A 17,212-nucleotide genomic window follows, 5' to 3' on the forward strand; every position below is an offset into this window, starting at 1 on the left:
CCTTCGCGGACGCGCTAGAGTACAAATTAAAAGCTCGAGATGATACATATCGAGTGATATTTTTCGCTCGATCCTCAGACGACAAAAAAAGAATCGATCGACTTGAAAATCGTCGCGACGCGACGGCGAGAAAAAAGACGGCACTATCTGACGTCGCGCGTCGTCAATTATCGCAATTGTTTATACATTGTGATTACTCACCGTACGAAGTAACAAGGCTACTGTAATATGCCGACGATCCCTTTTTTATCCAAAAACAATGATCCGGAATGTCCGATGTCCAGGAAAGCGACGCTTCCTCGAGTTTTTCAAATGTGGTCCGCTTCCGCACTTACACTGTAAAAAAATTTTGTAAAATTACAGGTAATTTTGAGACCCACTATAATAGGTGTAAATTTCCACACATTTTTAATTTGTGTAATTGTAATACAAAATTACTTTTTCCTTCCGTAATGTAATTTTGTAAAATTACAACCATTATATTGTATAATTACTATTAGTCTTAAAATTACCCACTATAATAGTTGTAATTTTACAAAATTTTTTTTACAGTGTACGTACGATGCATTCGCGACGATATGCGCGTTGATTTATTCGGTATTGTCGATTTGTCGAACTCGACGCCCTTCTGACCAGCGAAAAATTTCGAAGATGCTGGAAGAAATTATTACGTATCTATTACTTCTTTCCGCGTACACAGCCACAGCGTACACTCGCGACGAAAAATAATTACACTAGCGATAACGCTCTTTAAATTAGAGTATATATTCCAATAAAAGTTTATTTACTTGAATTCCTCCTTAATCGGGCCGATAGGCGACGCGACAATGAGATCGCCCACTGCCGTGAAGTTAGGGTGGCGTCCTGCGACCTGTGACACATATTTTCCGCGTAACCAATCAGAAGCGCGAATATGCGTAACCGAAAATGCGAATAGCTTTTAGGCGACGTGAAGCGACGAACGATCACGTGATAACACATTTTTCAATTCTCAGTAAAAGACGCGGCAAAAACGCGAGATATGTTTTTTTTTGTAGCTAAACACACTTGACGTCTTTCCTCTTTTTCCCACTTTGATCGTTAATAACGTGACGGTTTTATTTACGGAAAGTGTAGCGTCGTATGAAATTAGTTGTAAAAAATAGAGACACGATTTTTAAGTACGGTTGTGTTTAAATTTGAGTACTTATAATTTATACATACGTATATTTGGTGTACTGTGTATTTATTTTAATCACAGAGATACCGATAGAATGTGAATAACGCGGAAGGAATGAAGCGATTGATAACGGTTCTTGCGGCTCGTTCTCAATCGTTTTATCAATCGTGAGCGTGATGTCGAGAAAGAAAATGATAGGTGAACGCTAAAGAAGCAATTTATCTGTGACATATTATTTTCGTATACTCAATACGTCGCGATACATCCCCGTTTGATATTTCACGATGCCCGATTTGCGCCTCGAACGATGAAAAACCGTAAACTATATAAATCCGAGTATCGAAAAAACGTACAACTAACTTTACACGATCCACATTCGCACAGATGTCCGTTGCGTATCGGCACCTGATTGGTCGCGAGCGAACGCGTGTTCTAAACATGACTCGCGATACACACATATATGTATTCGCTTTTATGGCGTTGTCTTGAAAATTTCGAACGATCAAATCCGAGTGTATGGCCTAGTTTACACCGATCTCTTGATACGCGTATCAAATGGTATATTTGAGCTGATCAATCAATAATCAAACTAATTTACTAGTCATTTACTATTTAATACGCGTATCGAATGATTGGTGTAAACTAGGCCTATGAATATACTATGAATATACTATTCTACAGTAAAACATTTCTTCCGATATATCTGACCGCGCGTCGATAATGCCGTGTTTGGATCACGAGAGAGAGGGGAATGTTTACGCGGTCTCGGTATGTACGTTGGAGCGTGTCATAGGACGTAAGGCGTTTAATTGCGCCTGCAATCCGAAAGAAAGCGGTGCGGTGCGGTGCGCGTGATTTTGCGCGCGCCTCGGCGTCTACCGTCCCGTGTGACCGGTGACCGTCACGTTCGCCCCTTCGCGCGCTTTTTCATGGAAAGCTCCGCTCGCGGCTTACGGAGTATCACCTCCCGCGCGCCTATACCGTAGGCCACAGGTAAAATTTCGCACATCGGCGATCGCGACGTGTGGGAAGAGTCGTGTCGAGCAAGTGATCGTCGCGGTACGTGAAATTCAAGTAAGTGATCGCCGTACGATACGTCGATCAACCATGATCAATGGCGGTCGGTCGGGATACTTGGCGTCGTCGATGCACTCGTCGCGTCGAACCGGAGTCGTTCGCGACGACTCGTTACAAGTACATTTCGTATTTCTCTGACTCGTTCGAGGGTATATCGCGAGCGGAAGTGATCATGAGAGTAGAAAAGGTCATTCGGTCCATCGGTCATGGTACGTGACGCCTTCTTTGAGATGTTCAATGTCGATTATCGCTGTCTTTCTCGTTTCGTTTTACTGTGCATCGCGAGAGTGACCAGCCGGACAAGTCGACGCGTGAAGTAAACGTCATTTTGGGCATCTTGCGTTATTTCGGGAGTCGCTACGGGATTCTATGACGAATTAGCATGTAAAGAGTTATGGCGACGGAGCTAGTGCATTTGTGCATTACTCCGGTCTTAGAACGAATCGTGAAAAACCGTGTTGCACCGCCATCTTGGCAAGTGTCCCATCACTTTCACTTCCGAACTCCGAAGTGCTCCGAAGTGCGTCACGAATGTATCTAATTGGCGGAGAGTGCCGAAGAAATGGTCGATGGGTGACCGTTGCATCTTCGCCTAAGGACGTCATTCCCCGTAATGCGAATGGATGCAGCTTCTACTCAGCAGCGTATCGGCTTCTTTGGTGAGTGACCAGAGTATCAAAAATATTCGACCCAATATTAAAAATACATAGAATTCCGTCGCTCTAGTGCAATCTGTACATTTATTTGCGGTAAAACGCGGTTCTGTGTCTCAGGAAAAAAACGTAATTTTTTTAAAATGAATTTTTAATCATATCTCATTCGATGGCGCGGAATCTCGCGGAAATAAAAATATCAAACGGCGAAACGGCTATAGAGAGAGAGAGAGAGAAAGAAAAAAAAAGAAAATAGAGGAGAGAGAGAGAGAGAGAGAGAGCCAAGATGATTTATCAATTCGATTAAAGCTTATAAGGAGCGTACCGTCCGTTTAATCTTGATCGCGCGGGCGCACATTTTTATATACTGCGTCGTATCACGCGAGGCTGACTCTGTTGTTCGCGCGCCGCGGATTACCTCCTATTACGGGATTTATATTCGCGAAACAGTTTCCTCGAGTGCGCGAGTCGCGTCGCGTTGCTCGCGCTGATCGGCTTCGTCGCGAGGCGCGCGATCATAAAATCGGGAGAAATCTGCCCGCTGGTTTATTGCCGTGCCGTGATGGCGACTGACGCATAAAGCGGTACATTAGCCTAATTGGCCCAATAAGCCGAAAGATAATAATCCTACTTATGATTTTAATGATGGCGCAACACCCGTACTCCCAAAATCGCGCCAGTCATTAAATCTTGCGGCAATTATTTCCCGTTAGTATTACAATGTGTTATGTAGGGAAGTCGAGGCGTCATTATGATATCGATAGATTGTATCAGCAGGCAACCCTATCATCGATCGAAATTGAATGTATTGAAAAACAAGAATGTTCTACCGTGAGTTTATATGTATAATATCGTTTAAAAAAAAAAAATCAAACATGCGTTAAATACTATGCGCGCATAATATTTTTTGTTATATATAAAAAAAAGAACCGTAAGTCATCACATTGAACGAATCAAGTGGATAGAGGAGAGGAATCGATCGTTCCGCGAACGTGGGCACGGCGAATCCATTCGTCAACTCGGCGTACCATCGCACGTCTATACGCAGCAGGGGAGAGTTAACGCGCAGCAAGGGCGCTGCCCCCTGAACCTGGAGGGATTCCTCAACGCGAACGCGAACAGATCGCCCTCGATTAGAACTTCCATTGGCCGCGATGATCGGTCCACTATCCGTCGCGTTATCGCACGCGCCCCCGAAACAAACACGCACGACGATCGATTCGCGATCGAGTTGGAAGAGCGGCGAGATTCCCTGGATCGTATTTCGAACGGGGAGAAAGATAGCCGGACACGGACTCTGATTTCTTTATCGCACCATCGCGGACATCGCGATCGAATGGGGATTTCTAGCTTTTCCAGGGAGTTACGCGTTTTTTTCTTTCCCTTTTCTTTCTTTCTCTTTTTCCGATCGCACGGGATCAGATTGCAGACCGCTCGCCGAGATCGCCTGGGGCGCTTGTTCCCCGAACTTAGGGTTAGTTTGTCCTTAACTTTGGCGAAGGGGTGCTACCGTCGTATAAACGCGTCTCGACTTTATCTCGGTTTTAAGCGTCGCGACAGGTATATAATCGGAGCCTAACTCTTTATTTGTCGCCGTATTTGCTCCACCGAGACTATTCCTTGAATAGCAATCACAGGACATCGCAATTTTAATAACAATCAAGAGACGCTACTGCGTCTCGCGAATTGATTAATAATAATAATAATAATACTTTGAGCGAACGAATGAAAAGTGTCTTGAAATCTCGCGAAAATATCTTTTAAGATCTTGGCGTAACCGTAAGATTTTCAATTTCCTCGTTATCCTTACGAGCACAGTTCTACCTTCGCGACTATATATCGAGCCCCCTTTCTCCTACCGCTACGGGGCCGCTACGCCAGCCCCATTCATTAACGTAACACGATTTATCAATTAGCGTAAAAGGCAGCGATAGATAGTCGTTCTGATATGTTGCCCCATTCTACCATTGCGATCTTTCCCTCCCTCTTCCACCTTCCGCACAACTATTCCCCTTTTTTTCACGCGTAACTTTCTTTCCACCTCTCTTTCTCTCTCTCTCTCTCTCTCTCTCTCGCGTATAACTTCTCTTTTTTGTTTCTATCTTGTCATACTTTATTTCCTCTTTAGATATTTACTTTATTGTATCTTATTTTTTTTTAAATTAAATATATTTATTATCAAGATATGAAATGAGCAAAGAAAATTAAGATGTAATGCAATGATTATAATGGATGTTCGCATAATTTCCATTAATAATTCTATGTTTAAATTATCCGAGCTAGTCTCACGTGATCTTGATTTGAGTTACAGTTGTTTTAAGTACCTCTCGGGGATGTTGATGGGAAGGGACGGTTGTTATTATATCATTTGGTAGCCGCGTAATAGCGCACAGTCGCATAATAACATAATTAATCTTAGCGTTCGTGTATCATTAATTCGATATAATATAATTTTAACGGACATTATGTAATGATTAGATTAATCCATTAAAAACTTCCGCAAAATTAAAAACGAAATAGTGCGTATTAAATGACAGAAAATGTAGTAGGAAGTGTTCGGAAATTGAAAACGGAAGGTTGAAATGATTTAATAGTTGGTTGAATTAAGGGATATAAAGACAATCTATATTTTTGTATATACTCTTTATGCGCACATCGTGTCTGCACCTGCAATATTAAACTTTGATGCTGGCCTTGGCTCAGGTAAATCTTTCTTTGTTCCTTCTCTCTCTCTTTCTTTCTCGTTGATGCCACCTCTTCGGCCACTTCCGGCGGATGATCGCAAGCCGCAAAGAATGTAGTCTGAGAGTCTTGTTCATGGTCCCAAACCGTCGGTGCGCAGCGAGGCACGAAACTGTTATTGAAAAAGAAATTAATTCTTCGCCAATCTCGTCGTACCCCGTGCTTCCGCTCGATCTCGATCGAGGGAAAATCGTGGATCGACTCGTGAAGCCCTTCTACGAACCGAACTGCAGACGAGTCCCACATGTATTCGTTCAAGCCCCCCCAAACCAGGCGTAAATATGTATTATTATTTCGGGTGTGTATCGAATTTTATACCCGTTTATCTTCGTCTGTCTAAAACACACGTAGAAATATATGAATGTTGGAAAGAGAAGCGCGCGCGCGGCACGCGGAAGTCGATCCAGCGCAAAAGTTTTCCTTTCCGGCCGGCAGTGGCCATCGGAATGTCGTTTTACCGGTACACGCTGTCGCATCGCGAGGCTTCGAAATCCCCGGGATAAAGTTAGGGCTCAAGCCGGGCAAATGCGAGTTTGAAATGTTGCCGCCGGACGTGCGCGGGCCGGATCTGCCTTCGGCATAATACTCTGCTCGGCCGAGCGAACTTTATGCGAATTTTGGGAAAAAATTAAAAGAGAATTTCCGCTGTTAGGTACGGAGAACGGTCCGTGCGATACGTGCGGAGAATTCGCGAGAGTGGGACGGGGAAGAAGAGCCAGCCGACACTCTCTGTTAAAGCGTGGATTGTTGCGCGTATTTCCTTCGGGACGCAACTGCGATCGTGACGAGTTTAAAGTTTAAACTTTTACTTTCCCGCGAGTCGCAAAGATATTTTGAATTTGCAATTTTCAATCGATGGTCTTCTTGGCTGTTTCAATTAACTCGCGATGCATTCGCAGCGCACGTCCACACGAGCGATTCGCATTCTGCAGGAATGCGAATAGCAGGGGCGTGTCGACGATTTGCGAGAAGGATCGAAAGTACAGCGAGAGAGAGAGAGAGAGAGAGGGAGATTGGTGGGCGGAAGAGGGGGTACGAGGGGGAGGAGATTCTCTTCCTGGGCCGATACTTATAGTGCCTGGTAATGAAGGTGTTATTAAATAGATTGAGATTAATTGCGTGATTAGTGCTTTATGTGTAATTGGATAGTGAGCTGAGCGGAATCGCCGAGAAGGAATTAAATTGGTGTTCGTGTACGTGTTTATATCCTGAATCTCTTCTTCTTTCCTTTCCCTCTTTGTCCCTTTCCTTATTAGTCTTATTCTTAGGGTGCGCGATCTTCGAGGCTACGGGTCCGTCGTTTTCTTCTTTCTACATCACATAATTTGAAATAATCATAATTGAAATAATCATAATCAGATTTTTCTTGCAATTTGATAAATATATTTTATTCGTTATTTTAAAATTTATAAATAACATTTTGTATATCGAAAAAGCGACTTTTTCACAGGATTAATCATGAAAATCATCGTCGGACGATGTCTAGGGAAGAAACGCATAGAGCAGGTTGCGAGACAAGATCGGAACAAAAAAAGGACCGTAGACGGCCGCCAAGAGGGTGGTAGAGACGCGCGCGGCGCGGTAGGAGAGGGTTTCTTCTTGGCCCTATTAAAAAGCCCGTTTCCTCCTCCGTTTCTAAAAGCCTCTTATGGCACTCGAGGCAACTGCGAAAGCACTTGAAAGCTCCTGAAAAGCCCGACAACACTTCCCTGGTTGAGTGCCGCGTCCCGCTAGGAGGCCGCCGCGACTTCGCACCCTGTCAGCTAGATACCCTCCGTTCTCCGTGTGTTGCAATATCGACTCTATCCTATGTATTAAACATCGAGTGGCCTCCTCGCGCCGACTCCGAGTCCAGTCACGATGCGACATACTCGAATCAAAGAAATTCCTCTTACGATTTTTGACTGGCGTCGTAAACAGATCTCGCGCGATAATGTCGTCGCATCTAGCAAAACATTCCCTCCCCCGGCTCCAAACATCGCGTAATCGGATCTATCAATTTGGATTTTGCAAGATAACGAAATCGGAGATTGCCATTGAAAATCTTTAAATCGCAGATTTAATCTTAGAAGCAATTTCGTGCGAATCATCATCGTAATGTCAGCGGCCAGCGTTATCGATCGGCTCAAATTGGACATCTGTATTCGAAGTGACATAGTGCGGTAGTTACCGCGAGTCTCTCTTCAGAGTCTGCCTGCGCGAGGAAGTCGGACGATATTCTAATGTATTGTAATAAGGCTCGCGGGGAAAAGCCGCTCGCGCGAGAACCCATTGGCCCATTTTCATTTAAGACGCCTAGCGATTGGTCGTAGACTCGTAGAAGAAACACTGCATTATGTATGTTCCCGTTATCTCCGCTCGAGAGAGCGCTTCAACACGCGGATTACCAACACCTTCTGTCCCTCTCTTGTCCTTCTCCCGCGTCGCTCGATTCGTATAGCTTTCCTTCGATCGCGTTCGCCTCGGAACTTGTTTGACAATCTCCACTCGATACCGAAACTCAAAAGCACAGGGTCAATTATTAATTAAATAAAAATTGATCGAGGAATCATAACGCGTCGAAAGTCGTTCGAAGATAGAGTAATTCTTATAAATTGACTACAATAATTAAAATCGCGCAATTTATTTAAAGATCTTCGTGTTGGTTCACCCGGTAATGTTAAATCCACCGTTTAACGTTTCCGTAACCGATCTAGCATTCAGGATGCAACTAAATGAAACAATTCCTGGAATTCTTCCTGACTTGACTGACCGTGGTAAGGCGAGGGTCGGTTAATTTCTGGAAAGGTCCGGGGCGCGGGTGGTGGTGTTGGAGGCTCGCTTAATCTGGCGCAGTTTAGACAATTTAGCGCGGTTACCCGGTTAGCGTCAAACATAACCTCGCCACTTGGCCGGGTGTAAAGAATGGCGGCTGTAATGTCGGTCCACGCTCCATGCCGCCTAGGGGAAGCGAAAGAGGAAGAGACAGGGTTGCGAAGCGTGAGCGCGCGGGGGTGAATGGGACGGCTGTGTGCTTACCGGTTACCGAAGCAGAAGGGTAAGAGTAGAGGGGCTGCTACTGCTGCTGGTCCGCGCCGGAATAACCCAGCTCTTTAATTTAAAGCCGCCGGACAGTAATTAAAATAACCACCCCCGACACACATACTCCCCCAAGCGGTGCCCAACTTCAAGAAAACGCTTTCCCGCCCCCTTCGATTCCGTGGCTCGTGCGACTTTCCAAGATAGTTACGTTGCAACGTTAATACGGATTAACTTTGCTTTTCTGACAAGCAAATATGTTTATTCTATTATTTTTAGATTATCACTATATAGCTTTCGTAAATTTTCGAATCTGTATCTTTAGCTTTCTTTAACGATCAATATTAACGTACACATATATATTATTACAGGCAATCCGTTTTGAATTATATTTCCAACTGTAAACTGTCAGACTACGTGAAAGGAATGATTAATTATTTTTAACACGCAATATACCGATTGTGAATAGCGATATATATTCGGATCTGGTTTGAGCACCTTTCCGCTTGTGGTTCTTCTTGTTCGCGATTACAACGAGAAGGGCCGAAGTCAGGGCGAAAGCGTAGCAAAATGGCAAATTTAATTTTGTCCGTCATGTCCGAATTTTGTACGGAATATTCCGTTTTATTCAAGTATCGTGATAAAAAGAGTAAAGATCTATGAATTATAATTTAACGTCTGAAGGAAGAGAACTATAGGAAATGAGATATTACGTACAATATAATTTAATGATAATTTCGATATTGTTATAAAAGCACGGCGATCTTAAAATCAGGTAGCCGATACGGTCAGTCGAGAATTTCGATTAAATGTTTCATCAGCGTAGTATCGGTGCAATTTTCGAGTTGCTGGATGACGCGGTATCAAATTGCAGGTAATCACGGAAATTAGAAACGCACGTTACGCGCCCGAAGCGTTTAAAGGCGTATAACGAACCGGTTTAATAATTCACTTAACTGAATATACTTTTCCATCACCGACCGCTCGAAGTAGGAGATTGGCTGCGAAGTGTTGCACGAAACGGGGGCAAAATAAAAATTAGTCAAAGACAAGGAGCGCAAACTCTTAGGACGGCGAGCGGGATGATTTCATTCGCCATAACTGACCGTTCCCCCAGGATTATTATTTTTTCATCAAGACTCGTGTGAGGATGAAGGGAGAAAGAGAGACGGAGAAAAGGAGAGTGAGGGTCCAGACGGACGGGCCACCCCGAGAAATTGCATCTCCAGGGTGGGAAGCCCTCCTTCCTACGTTCCTTCCACGGGTAGCCTTCGCGAAATATATACGAGCCGGCAAATTGAAAACTAGCGATCGGCCCGCCTGAATAAAATATCGTTTAAATTGATCGTAACACCTGGTATATCGGCCGCCGGTTATATCGACGCTGGTGCTGGTCACGATTGCAACTTTAAACGCGGATCAGCTTACCCTCTTATGATCTAGAATGTGCATCTTAAATCAGTTCTTTCGTGCAAGACAATAATAGAACATGCAATCAGTGATTTAGTGACATATCTTTTCCTCCATCTCTCTCTCTCTCTTTCTTTTTTTTTTTTGTAAAACGGTATACGTGCTTTTCTAAAAATATCTTCTACAGTTGATAGTCGGTGGAAAAAAATCGGTAGCTTCTTTAATTAATATATGCGCTTGTATCCCTCGAAACTGCGAAACAAATCGAATGGGAAAACCCTGGCATAACTGCATTTTAGGGACCGCGTAACGATTGCATTTAACGAACTCGTATCGTTCATCGGCGCGTGGGCATCGTTGCGAAGACAAATAAATTAAGTGGATCTCGATGATGGCATCCATTTTAGCGACGAGCAATAATACAAAATAACGTAAGAGCGAATCGATACGCGCAGATCGCAACGCGCAATTGGAATATACACTCGAGCCTCGATATCGCTTGAACGTTATTTCATTGTTCACATTCCAGCGCAATCAGAGGCGGAAACACTTTAAACGGAACCACTTACGTTCTTCGATTCATCAGGGGTTAATATCGGATTACCGTCGGTATTTTTAACGGTGGTCGTGTCGCTCTTTGTTTGTTGAACGCGATACTAGTACATTTTTCGCATACAAATAAGACAATATTTTTTTCGCTCAAATTTATTGCCGTTTAAAGTTCGCTAATCTCATTTGTCCGTCGTCGATTACGTCGTGGATACGCGGATATTGGCGACATATTGCCAGCATTGTAGCAGCGAAGCTGAAACTTTGATCCAACGGCGAAAAGACGAATTACTTTTGCACCGTCTCCCCGCATTCCCCGTCCCTCCCCATCCCGTTGGCGGCATTCAATTAGCAGAAATGACGAATCGTAATTTCCCCGAACATCGTTCGATTCAATCAGGGTCGGACGAGTCCGGAGAACACGAATTCGTGCTTTCCAATCGGGCTGATTGGCCGGAGCGTCATTGCGATCGATTAGGAACAGCCGAGGTGGTTTCGGTGCACACGCGAGAGGGACGGCAGCGGATGCTCCGCTCTTTCCCGCGTAATCCGTCGGATTAGTCAATTATGTATAGCATTACGTCTCCATACATTTGGACAGGTCGCATAGGTCGGACGAGCGAGCGCAAACACAAGGAGAGTCCTGAAGGATGCACGGGTTGAGAGATAGACCGAGACAGGAAGGGGGGAAGGGGGCAGCCAAATGAAAAAGAGAGCCTTTGTGTTTGGGATTCCTGCGCGGTATAGGGGCGGGGGAGGGATGGGGGTGTGAGAGTGGCGGGTGGGATGCAACTGCAATTTGTACCTCTTACTGTCCGCGGGAAGAATGGGTATTGTCTTGCAGGAGAGAAACGAATTGAGCCTCTATGAAGCCCGGCGTGCGAATGGGAATCGATATTTTTAATTTCAGTAGAAGCCAAACATCTACGGCCAGTCGGCTGAGCATCTCCCCACGTTTCGGGCATCCTTCACCTTTTCGCGGCTTACATATCTGGTAGAGACGGAAACGCGAGGTGAGACGACGCGCCTGACCCTTCGTCGCTTGTGACACCCGCTAATTGTAACGAGACGGTAAACATCGGTAGCGCCGGAGTTTGTCTCGAAGGGCCTCGTTGCACGTTATAGCTTCAAGTAACACGACGCGCGCAAGATGAATTCATTTTCGGTTATACGTGCGCAGTGGCGTGTGTGGTCGTAATCACGACGCCAGTTCTCGCGACGTCGCGCGTCGTAAGTGATCGTTACTACGTTTACACGAGCGTTACTTTTGTAGTAACTTACGATAATTCACTCGTTTACGCGGAGTAAATTATCGTAAGTTACTAAAAAATCCCGTTTACGCGAAGGAATTATCGTACAGTTACTACAGAAGTAACGCTCGCGTAAACGTAGTACGTGACGCGTGGTTTAATTCGAGATTTATCGTGCTATCTGCAACCCAATGGTATCAAAACTATCTTAAAACAAATCTTTTTATATACGCTTTTTTCAGTCACAAAGACTCTCGTTGCGACTGATTTAGTTTGCGCGAGTACATTCACGCCCTATCTTCATCCAGAGAGATTAGCGCCGCGTACATCAAAGAGTCGCACCCCTGTAACGTCGTTCCATCTTGAAAAATTCGCGCTCACGTCGCGGTAATTACTCGTCGCGGGCGCGAGTTTCTCCCACGCGCGTTCTCCGAGAGAAAGAAGTCGAGAGAGAAGACTTTTGATTGACTCCCGTGGTCCTTCGTTACGCGGAACGAAGGGCATACAGCACGGCCCACACCCTTTGTTTTCCGAATGCAAATAAGTAGCCTCAACCACTCACCCTCTTCCTCTCTGCCGGCCCCTTCTTTACCTCCTCTACCCTCCCTTTCTATCTCTCTATTCGTCCCTCGCACAGCTTCTAACTCTACTTCGCCGTCTCTCTCTCTCTCTCTCTCTTTCTCCCTCTCGCTGCCTCCCCCTCTACGTATCTGTGTATGTGTGAGTACACCCCCTGCTCTCACACCACGAAACGCAGAACACAGCGCATGCATATTCATACGTGGACCATGGCTGTGTGTGCACGAGAGGTTATTAATTAACCGGAAGCCTAATCAAGGCTCGTAGTCGAAGAGGGTAGCCGTCTCTCCGCGTCGGTGAAACCACGCCGAAATTGCGGTCCCTGATGTAGGTGGCGTAGGTTTGATCGGCTAACCGCGAAAAAATACGGATACAGTATTAGGAAAACGGTAAAGACGCGATCGCAAATATACAAATTCGATTTCAAGACACATTATTCAAGATAGTGCGGAATCATAAAGTATACATACATTTAAACTGGCATTTATATACCAAAAAATATTTATGGTAATTTTACAATGGATTCCAAAGATCGTTAAAAAAATCACAATAGCGTGAACGGATGCAAAGAATATTGCAATCCAAGATCATATGCCGATAACAACTAGAACAATATCGCATCACTTCTTAGAATGTGACTCGAGCATAAATGTGCGAGACATCAACAAAAAGTTAATTCATCTTCAGCGTTTCTATTAGTACATGTACCGCGCGCTACGTTACAATATCAGAGACTCTCTATTCTTAGAAAATTGTACTATTGAATTGTATCATTAAAGATACACTGCCAATTATTGCAAAATTTTATAATATTTCCTAGGCTTACTTTGATTTTTTTTTATGGAAGCGTATGTTAGTGATGATACAACTGAATATTGATCGCTGACGATCTAGAGCTATATGACAGATCTGCTCATTGATGTTGTTACATTGTCATAAGATTCAAGCTACTTTGATTTTTCAATAAAACAAAATCGCACATCGTTTACTTTCGTATCGCCGAAGGACGTATCGTATAACGGGACAAATAGCGGAACGACGCGTAACGATAATGCATTGAAAATGTTTCGACGTCAAATTACATGTGCGAAGTAATATATTTCGAAATCCTAATTGGCCCGCGCACGCAACGCACGCTCAAAATGCATCCTGTCGACGAGTTATCGATACGATGCATCGATCAGGTATTTCCTCTCCCTTCCATTGAAGATTATTATGTCCCCTCGTCGTATCTTCTCAGAAATGGATATATCGGCGTACGCGAAGATCGGTATATATACATATATATATACATATATAATATATAATATATAATATATAATATATAATATATAATATATAATATCACACCCTATATATATATATATATATATATATATATATATATATATATATATATCTCTCGGGTGTGGTACCTTACACGGCAGACCGACAATCTCGCGCCATTACGATCGTATAATGATCGTTATCCGAGAGCACAAAGGGTCCAACAGTGGTGCTCAGCTAGAACCGGCGTTTATCGTCTGATCTGCGGCTTCATGCCGGCTGTTTGCATGCGGCGATCACACTTCGCCGCAATTATGATCGAGAGATAGCTCGATCAGGGCCGCATTTACGCGTTGTCGCGCGGCAAGCGCATTTAAATCCACTAGAAAAATTGCAATTTACGTAATTGTCAGCTAAGGTCCATTCTCTAATTGCATGCATTGTTAATTTTTTGATAAGAATAATTACTCGAATTGTTTCAACGCAACGAGTAGAGTTACACAACAGCTACTGCGTGGTAATAAGTATGAATAATCACAATCGCCGAGTCTGGCAGCATGATCTCTGTAACGGGACAAATCTGTTAATGCCGTCGAAACGGCCGCGAGCGGTTAAATCGACGAACGAATTTTAATTTTTCCGGAACTGTTTGGCGAGTCTGATATCTTCTGCAAGCGGCCCTGAAGGCAAACGGGCTTTCTCACCGCGAATCCGCGATCTACGGGGTGTAAGGTAAGGAAGATCACCCGGTTGATCAACGAAGCCGGCTACATGCTCGTATGTAATTTATATTTAAATAAGTTCAGGATTGAAACCGCAAGGTAAATACGAGTTTCGTCGAGCTGCACGTGCACGCGCTGGTTTCCTCGCGATAGTAGTATTGCGGTCACCGGACGATGCATATGGGTAATCGATCATCAACGGAATCGATAGTATCAACTTAGCTGAAATGACTCCTTGCACAGTTCCGAAATCGCACGACAATCTTTTCCTATCGACGCGTGACATTTCACGTGCTCTAGAAACTCAGCAAACTCTAGAAATGATCGATTGCGAAAAGACACGCGACGAGCGTTTGAGAGCGGTGTTGATTATTTACTTAAATTTTTCTCATAAATTCGTGGATTTTCTCATATTCTTTCTTCCCTCTTTCTCTCTTTCTGGATTGCACGTAACGAAAGACGAAAAGCGGAAACAATGTAAAACAATAAAGGGGTTCTTACCATAACGGCGCGGTCGGCGCACCGCGATATTGTATCCGGAACTGCTTGCAGTTCCACAGGGTGAGGGTTGCCTGGCGCGGGCGAGCCAAGGAGGGGTGCAGCACACGGGTCAGTTGTCTAATATATGTGATAATAACTTCGAGACGGGGAATCGAAGGCGGCGGCGTGCGAATCTCAGATCTGCATATATGAATTGTCGGCCCCCTTCTCTCCTACCCTCCTCTTACCCTATTCCTCCGTACTCTTCCGCGTGTAGGCTAGTACGGCCGTGAATTTCGGGATTGAAATTTGAAATATGGAAATAATAGGAAACGACCTCGATCGCCACTAAATACGAGCATTTTAAAGATATGATCCGCGGAAAATCGTTTTAAGGCCCTGCCGTTTCTTTCTCCTTTTTTTTTAAGTGAATGGAAAAGCTGCCGTGCGCGCGGAAACGCGCGCAAGTTTATCGACATCGCAAGTGTCTTGTGTTTGACGAACCATTTGTCGATCTCTCCGCGGCGTGGACGCGTCGGGAAGAACAACATTGTCCAGCGTTGTAACATTTGAACGGTAAACACTTCGGCGACAGTCATATTTTTTACTAATTTTTGTTACAGCGTTGTTATTTGAAGTACTCGTCTCTCTCTCTCTCGCAACTATTATTACTAATACAAGAATCGGGAGAATCGCGAGCACGAAACGAATCGCGCTCGATTCGTATTGGGAGAAAACCGCGCATAAAAACAACCCAGCAAGATCGATGCCGCGCTCGCGAATCGGTTACGGTACGTGTTTCGCGCACGTAACAACGAAATATGAAACCGACACAAACGGTCGTCACTGCCTGAAATCGAGACTTCCCTGATTCTGCCGAATTCCGACATACTCTGTAATGACCGACCTCTTTGTGCTAGAAACTCGCGTTAGAAATTCAGTCCCTTGTACAATGCGACAGAGCAGGAGCAAAATGGTACAAAAATAAAATAAAAAGGAAAAAAAATAACTGCGTTTGTATTCAAACGTGATGAGGCACGCATTCGATTTTAATCAATTTTCGTTTAAAACGTTTGTAAAAATGTCATAATCGCAAAAATAGCCTTTCGAGTTTGCTTAAATAACGATTTAAAGGAATAACAGGTTTAGGATCGTCGAGAATAAAATGTTTCCTTCAGCGCACGATGTGTTTTCTGAGATCATCATGCCCCGTGTTTTCGCCCTTTCCCCTTCGAGATTATATGCAACTTCCTGAAGACGACTAAGGAAAGAACCAGACCGATAGCCAGGGGTGCCTCCGTTACGGCAAACAAAGTCTTTGTTTCGAGAATACAGAATCGTCGGAATCATAACACGGGACATTAACTGGGCGGGAAGCATAACAGGGAACGTTCCGTCGCACAGACTAGATGCATAATGTGACATAACATAATGCATGTTTTACTTTGAGCCATAATTACGAGATGCAAATATACTTCGTTATTGATTGCAGTAGTAAAACTGGTATTTTGCTGTTTTGGAAATTTGAATTCTTAGACACGTTTAAATCTTTACTGTTTGAGTATATTTCAGAGCCATTATACGCATTGTTCCTGAAATTTATAAATTTAAATATATATCATTGTAGCTTCTTAAATAGGAGAATAATAAAATTATTCGCCGCGTGTATGGTACAAGTTAGCTTATTTCTGATTTGTCTAATTATGACTATGATCGTCTTTTTCGTAAGATATATCACGCGATTTGGTCTGGCAGACCAACTGGAGTTTTAAACCACGCGACTCCATTTACGACTTAAGAATCATCGAAAGAAGATATAACGACTGTTTTCATGCACCTTCCGAGTCCACAAAATGGAGAGAGAGAGAGAGAGAGGGGGGAGAGAGAGAAGACATGGCGGAGGAGGAAAGAGGGTGAGTGAGAGAGAAACGAGCTGGCGGCCGGTGCAGTAGAATTATTAATTAAGCACACTAATTAAGCGCGTTCATCGTGCTCGCCCGCGGGGTCAGCCAGTGCGCGCATTGTGAAAGGAGCACGCGATTACAAACGCGTTCGTTAATAAATTACCTTTACGCTAGAAACGCTGCCTTCCCCTCCCCATTCTTTTCCTCTCTATGCTTTCGTTTAGCTATTAAAAGTCGTTGTTCGCAGCCGTTTATTACAGTAAAAGGCCCGACCACGTCACGTGAACGTATCTTAACTACCGAGCGATTATGCCTCCTCGATCTGCGATGAATAGGGAACAAAACTAATGGAAGAGCGAAGAAATCTATAAGTATCGTTTAGACACTTGCGTAACTATGACCT

The sequence above is a fragment of the Temnothorax curvispinosus genome, unplaced genomic scaffold (assembly GCF_003070985.1).
Source record: "Temnothorax curvispinosus isolate PA1 unplaced genomic scaffold, ASM307098v1 QBEX01017816.1, whole genome shotgun sequence".
Classification (NCBI taxonomy): Eukaryota; Metazoa; Arthropoda; class Insecta; order Hymenoptera; family Formicidae; genus Temnothorax; species Temnothorax curvispinosus.